This window comes from Aotus nancymaae, unplaced genomic scaffold (genome assembly GCF_030222135.1).
Source record: "Aotus nancymaae isolate 86718 unplaced genomic scaffold, 86718_ANA_hifiasm-v0.15.2.pri h1tg000062l, whole genome shotgun sequence".
NCBI classification, from domain to species: Eukaryota; Metazoa; Chordata; class Mammalia; order Primates; family Aotidae; genus Aotus; species Aotus nancymaae.
The window spans coordinates 35707669-35714755 of record NW_026988476.1 but is presented as its reverse complement, the minus strand read 5'-3'; positions in this window follow the sequence as shown (position 1 = coordinate 35714755).

The following is a 7087-nucleotide window of genomic DNA, read 5'->3' as shown; positions in this document are numbered from 1 at the left end:
TTGCTTGGTTTTTCATGTTTCTTGTGCCCCTATATTGATGTCTGTGCATCTAGTAGAACAGTTACTTTCTTCAGTTTTATAGATTAGCTTCTGTAGGGAGAGAATTTTTTTTCTGTAGATGGGTAGTGTTGGTTTGGTATACTGGTACATTGGCTTTGATTTGGGTGGATTCTGCCATGTAGCTCTGTACAGTTTCTTCAGTCATATTCCTCATCACTGATGTCTGTAATTGCTTCAGTGGCTTAGGATATAGGAGTTCGTGATGGAGGTGGCACAGTTTTACAAAGAATTTGGGCACTGGACTGATTGCCGGGCCAGGCATGGGTGTAGCAGGCTGTGTAACAGGCTCTCTGTGAGACATATGTAGGTACAATCAGCTGTCTGGCTGTGCAAGTGATTGCAATTGATTCTCTCATGGGCAGGGCTGCTGCCACATTGTCTGTTGGGTTGGGCAAGAATTGTAGACCCAATGGGCTAGCCATCTGTGTGGAAGTTTCTCTGGGTGGGTGGGACCATCATTGCTTTGGCTGTGAGGTTGATGTGGGTGTGTATGAGTGCACTGGGCCAGCAGCTGTGTGGCAGCTTCCCCACTGTGCAGGTGCACATGTGCCCCAGGAGTTCTGGTGCCACTTGGATTTGGGGTCTTGGTTATTCCTTCAAGTGGGAAGTTGGGATCACAAGGTTGCAGACATCCACATCAACATGGTGGAATGATGGCAGGACCTTTGGGATGGAGAGTTAGTAGCTACTGGCCTCGAGGGCAGGATACATTCTAGCAGTGGGTCTTTCAATATGGCAGTATGTCATAGGAGCTTAGGTCACTGGAGTGGGGGATGTAACATGGGCTCTTACTCTGTGGCAGTGCAGCCACACACACTCCCACCAACTCTCCAAACTGGATTCAGGGCCTGTAAAGACTGGGGGACTCTCCCATAGCGAGTATTCTTAGCATCTGTGACAGTAATGGGGACCACTGAAGGTCTCCAGTGTAGCTTTTCCTCATAAGAAGTATTCCTTGGCTCAAGTCAATCCTAGTGAAGAAAGAGTGTGGCAGAAGCAAGATGCTTCACTCTCCTCGCTATGGTGCTATCCTGAGCTTCCATGTTCTACGGGACTTTGCTGTTCCTGTGGTGCTTTTCAACATAGTTTTGCAGTCGTACTACTCAAAATATAGTTATTTATTCATTGTTTTGTTCCCTTTTCATGGGAAGGGGAATGAGCACCCAGCAACTTTTCAGCTATCTTGCTGACATCACTCTTTTAAATTGTGTATTTAAATAAATAAATAAATAAAGACTGGGAAAAAATGAATTAAGAATTCACTTTAAGAAGTTGGAGAGAAAGGACACAAGAGTGAACAAAGAAAACAGATAGGAAGAAAGGATAAATAAAAGAGCTAAAATTAATTTTAAAAAAAGGTCTAAAAGACATTGTAGCAAAGAATAAAGACAAATGACAAACTGGAAAATATTTGGAATTCATGTTACAAAAGGCTTATTGGCAATCAGAAAAGTGCAAATTAAAACAAAAAAAATTAAGGTATTATTTCACATCTTTCACACTGACAAAATTTTAAAAGTCTCATAGTAACAAATTTTGATAAGGATATGAAATAATAAAAAATTCACATACCACAATTTAAATTGTACAAACAAAATAGAAAGCAATTTTATTACCTTATAAAGTCAAAAATGCCGTTCCCACAAACTCAACAATTCTACCTTTAGTCAAGTTCATAGCACATTTCTTGCATATATATTCAACAGAAACGTGTAAGAATAATCATTGCTTAATTAGAAGTACAACAGAATTGGAAATAACTTAAATATTTATCAATTTAAAAATAGACAAAAATAATGTGTTATAATTTCACAGTAAATATTACATAGCAGTTAAAATGAATTTACTAGTGCTATCAATATAAAAATATTAATACACATAATCTTCAAAAATTTAATTTTAAACAAAGAAAAATATGGAATGTATTTACAAAAGGAGGTAATTTCCATAAGGTATAAAAACATGCATGTCCTGTTTTATATGTTTAATACAATTAAATATTAAAAGTACAAAATCATGGACGGGAAGGATATAAAACTCCAGAACAGTACTTACCTATGGGGAAGGCAAAAAGAAAATGGCTTTGTAAAGGGATATACAGGACCTTCTATAAATGTGCCACATTTTTCTTCTTTAAATAAGGCAAAATGGTAGATCTAATTAAATCTGGCAGTAGCTTCCAGATATTTGTTTTATTTTTTTCTAGACATATTGTGAGTTTTAAATACATCATAATAAAAATTAACAAAAGAATAAAATGTACTCTTTAGAGCATCTTCTAAAGTTATTTTAAAAAGAAATCTTTCCTTACTCCTTTGAAAAGAAATTAATAGAATTTTATCTGATTTGGTCGTAAGTTTCTATATATTGTGAAGTTCATAGTTTTAGAAACAAATATTTGATGTCAACAAATCATACTTCTGTTTTTTTGTTGTTGTTGTTCTTAGAGACAGAAACTCGCTCTGTCACCCAGGCTGGAGTGCAATGGAGCAATCTCGGCTCACTGCAACCTCTGCCTCCCGGGTTCAACTGATTCTCCTGCCTTAGCCTCCCGAGTAGCTGGGATTACAGGTGTGTGCTACCACACCTGGCTAATTTTTGTATTTTTAGTAGAGACAGGTTTTCACCATGTTGGCCAGGCTGGTCTCAAACTCCTGACCTTGTGATCTGCCCGCCTCGGTCTCCCAAAGTGCTCAGATTTCAGGCGTGAGCCACCGCACCTAGCCACTTTCATGTTTAAAACAACTTTAAGCAAGTTTCCTTTCCCTCCAGATAAAAATATTTATTTTATTCATAGAAGAAGAACAAGAACACACTTAAACATACACACAACCTCACACCTACATAAACAAAACAAACATTCACACATACACACGTATATAAACACACATGCACATGCCTACCCACCTGTATAGGTGTTCATACACACACATACACATACTCCTGTTTTTCTATACCATTGTGATATTTACTGTACACAATTTTACATAAAATTGTATAAGTATTGTCCTTTAAAAAAAACCTTTTTAATCTTAGGTTCAGTATATGTTCAGGCTTGTAATAGGTAAACTTGTGTCATAGGGGTTTGTTGTATAGACTATTTTGTCACCCAGGTATGAAGCCTAGTACCTAGTAGTTATTTTTTCTGATCCTCTTCCTCCTCCTACCATCTGATGTTATGCAGGCCCCGATGTCTGTTGTTTCTTCATGTCCATTTGCTCTATTTACCTGCATTTATAAGTGAGAACATGTAGTATTTGGTTTCCTGTTTCTTTGTTAGTTTGCTAAGGATAATGGCCTCCAGCTCTATCCGTGTTCTTGCAATGGACATGTTCTCATTTTTTTTGTTGATATATACATATCTGAGTTTGATTCTATTTGTGCTTGAGAATCATAAGATAGAGTTGTGATGAGGTATGTCTGTAGCATTGCTGGATCATGTGCTCCCAGAACACCATTGGTTGCTTTCACAATTCTACACTCGTTTTGTAATTTAATTAGTTTCACCTCAAAATCTCTTAGATCTGAAACTTTTGAAGGTCATCTTAGCTGTCAACGTTGTGATAAGTGTTTTGTCTCCTGACATTTCAGTTTATTCACTTTCAGTCATTTCTACAGGCTGTACTCATTTTTAGCATTAACATACACTTCTTTTCAGAGAGGAAGAAAACAAACTACCCCTAATGATTTATGACTTAGAAGTTTGCATATGATGCATTGGGAATCAATTTTAATAATAATCTTCATGATACTATTTCATTTATGGTTCATATAAAATATGGCAATTCCTGTATGTAAACACAATTTGACATTTAACAGAAAATTAAAGTATTGGAAAATGAGCTTTACTCTTTTTAAAAATGGGCCATATAATAAGATCTATTTGTTGAGCTGATATTGTTTCTAGTGATTAAGTTAAGTTTTAGTGTTGCCTGAAGTGTTTCTCTTGTGGCAAATGATTGAGAAAATAATTATAATGGGCTGTGTCTTTGACAGAGTCTATAAACACTGAGATGGCAACACATGATTAAATTTATGTTCAGATTGTAGAAATCGTTGCTGCTTAAGAAGAGAACAAGCATATTGATCTTCAAGAGTAAAATAAGGCAAGATGAAAGGAATAATTAAATCTGGCGGTATTGGTGTTCCCATCCATAGCAATACAATTATACAAATTATATCTCTCCTTACCTTACCCCTCCTTCTTCTCCTCTTTAAGTTTAAACTCAAGACCCCCAATCAAATGTTGTGAAAAAGATTTTGTTTTTATTTGCCTTGTTAATTCAGCCTGTTTTCAACAGAAAAAGGCTTTGGCATGGTCCCTGAAAAATGTTCTCTCGTAATTTCTGTTTGAGGTGGAACGTGAAGAATGCTTAAGCTTGTTTTAACCTTTTTGTATGACTTCTCTTTAGTCCTGAAACCCTATGACTAATATAGGTACTTGGGGACGTAAACAATAAAGTCATTTAGTCCAGCAGGGTACAATTTAATGCCGAGGCAGTCATTGAGCTACTGTAGGGTGGTAGGGAAACATCTGGGGTTGTGATTTTTCAAGATTAAAAAACAACAACAACAGAAATCCCTGTGTATCTAAGCCAAGCTTTGTTTGAGATGAAAAATTCAGAATTCCTCTCTAGTAACCCTTATCCACTAGATTTCACCTAAAATTTAGGAATTATTCAGATTGTATAAGAAATTCTGGGAGAGAAGCCCTTTTTAAAAAATCCAAGCTTCCCTTTGATTGGGAAAATGACTCAATTTAGAGGGAATTACCATCCCTTCTAGAGGTTGTAGGTTTGAGGGTCCTTCTGTTTGAACACCAGGATCTCCCTTACAAAGCTGTTGTGCTCACTAGTCTCTTACTCTAAGAACTACTCATTCCCTTATTTGTCTTGTTAATATTGCAGTTTTATGTTTCTTCTGACTGCTCAGCAGTTAATCCAGTTGAATGTCCATCTGCTCCTTCATATAGGTGGATCCACCAAGGTAGGATATCAGTGTGATGCTAAGTTAATGTTCACAGTAAACATGACACAAGCCTTCATTTTTATTCAGATCTCATACCTTGATGGCACGTTCCATATCCTCATTTCTCTTGCATGTGGAAATCTGTCCATTGGGCCCCTTCATACATCACTGTTTGTTTCTGGAATATAATCCTTAATATGCGCCGTAAAAAGTAAACTATGGAAAAGTAAATTTGAGAAATACAACATAGTCCAGTCAGTCCTGCACTGTTAAATGTGGTAGCCACTCTCTATGCACAGCCGTTGAGTGCTTGAAATATAGCTAGTGTGAATTGAGATGTACTGCAAGTTCAAACTAGACACTGACTTTGAACACTCGTTGTGCAGAAAAACAAAATTTCTCAATAATTTTTATATTGATTAAATGTTAAAATGATAACATTTTTGACATATCAAGTTCAGATATTATTAAAATAAATTCAGAATTTTTTATTGTGACTTCTGGAAAATGTGGCTCACCTTATAAATAACTGAGAAATCTTCAGAATTGCACCTCGTTTGGAAATCTACAATAGATAATTACATAATAACAGTTCTGAGAAGTCTCACAATAAGAATTTCTGTTTAACTTTGTTAAAACCTGTATTTCTTGAATCTCATTGACCATGGGATTTATTTTAACATAAGAACTATACATACTTTCCAACAGCTAGTAGTTTAAATAAACCCACTTTGGAAAATAGTGTTTGAGGCTCAATGCAAAAGAAACCTTGATTCTGTTTTTTTCTACGTTGCATGCTTCCTGATTCTCAGTAAGATACAGAGGGCAGGGTTTTGAAAGTACAAATGCCTGTTTGTTTAGTCCAGATATCACAGATATGCCTGGTATTTATGATATTAATACAAATTAGTTACTTATACTTTCACAGATATTTTTGTCAATAAAGCTAAGTGGAATGCAAATTCATAAAGGTGCTAATGGCTCTCCTCCCGTCATGAACATTAACCTTCATTTGGGATTTGGCAGTGTTGAATACATATGTAAATGTAATGATTTGATGGCATAAGAGAATGGAATTTCTATTATCTTCATAATCATAATATGCATTTAAAACCTTACTGTAGTTATCCTGAATCACGGGAAGAAGTGAAATAGTGAAGATCATCGTAAAGAGGACTGAAGAAAGAAGCAATAATAATAAAATATTGGTTAATTTTGAAACGATTTTCATATCCCAGCACTTTGCTGAGCACTTTATTAGCCCCATCTCAATTAATTCTTATAATAACTTTATTAGTTAGAGATACATTCTCTCCACTTCACAGACAAGGACACTGAAGTTTGGAAAAGTAACTTGATCAGAGTTTCATAGCTAATAAATTATGGGGCCATGAACCTGGAGCCTACATTTTAATTGCTGTGAAAATTATAAGGTAGCTTATGCGTGTATAAACCTCCTTCCAGGGAAATCACCCAAGGACTAAAGGGAGCAAGGTGTGTGCATGTGGCCAGGCAGGTGGAGGAGGACTTTGAATTTGTTTTTCTCCTTTATAAAATTTGTGCAGTATTACCACAAATATATCTTCATGTTGGTTAGGAGAGGACAAAAATATTTATTTCTAACCCTTAGACATTTTTTTTCTAGAACCTCCCCACTAATATTAAACAATCCTTATCTACACAGGCTACATTTTCCCCAGACAGACCAGTGTTCCTGTACAATAGATGAGAAAAAGGTTTGATTTCAAAACTTGCAGTACAGTGAACATGTCTTGTTTTCTCTTGCCATATTGGTTTGACAAATGCTGCTCTCTCTGCTGAAAACGTCTTTGCTTCTTTTTTTTTTTTTAATCTCCTTATTCAAACCGTTTCTACAAATCCCATCCCAGATGTCACTGCCTCCAGGGATCTTTACCTAAATCAAATCATCCTCTACTCCAAGCTGGCTATGATAAGCTACCATCACCACAATGGGCATCTTTACCTGATATATTTTGCCCTATGGAAAAAACCTATCATACTGTTTTGAATTGTAACAGTAGGATGGGTCTAGTCGTGG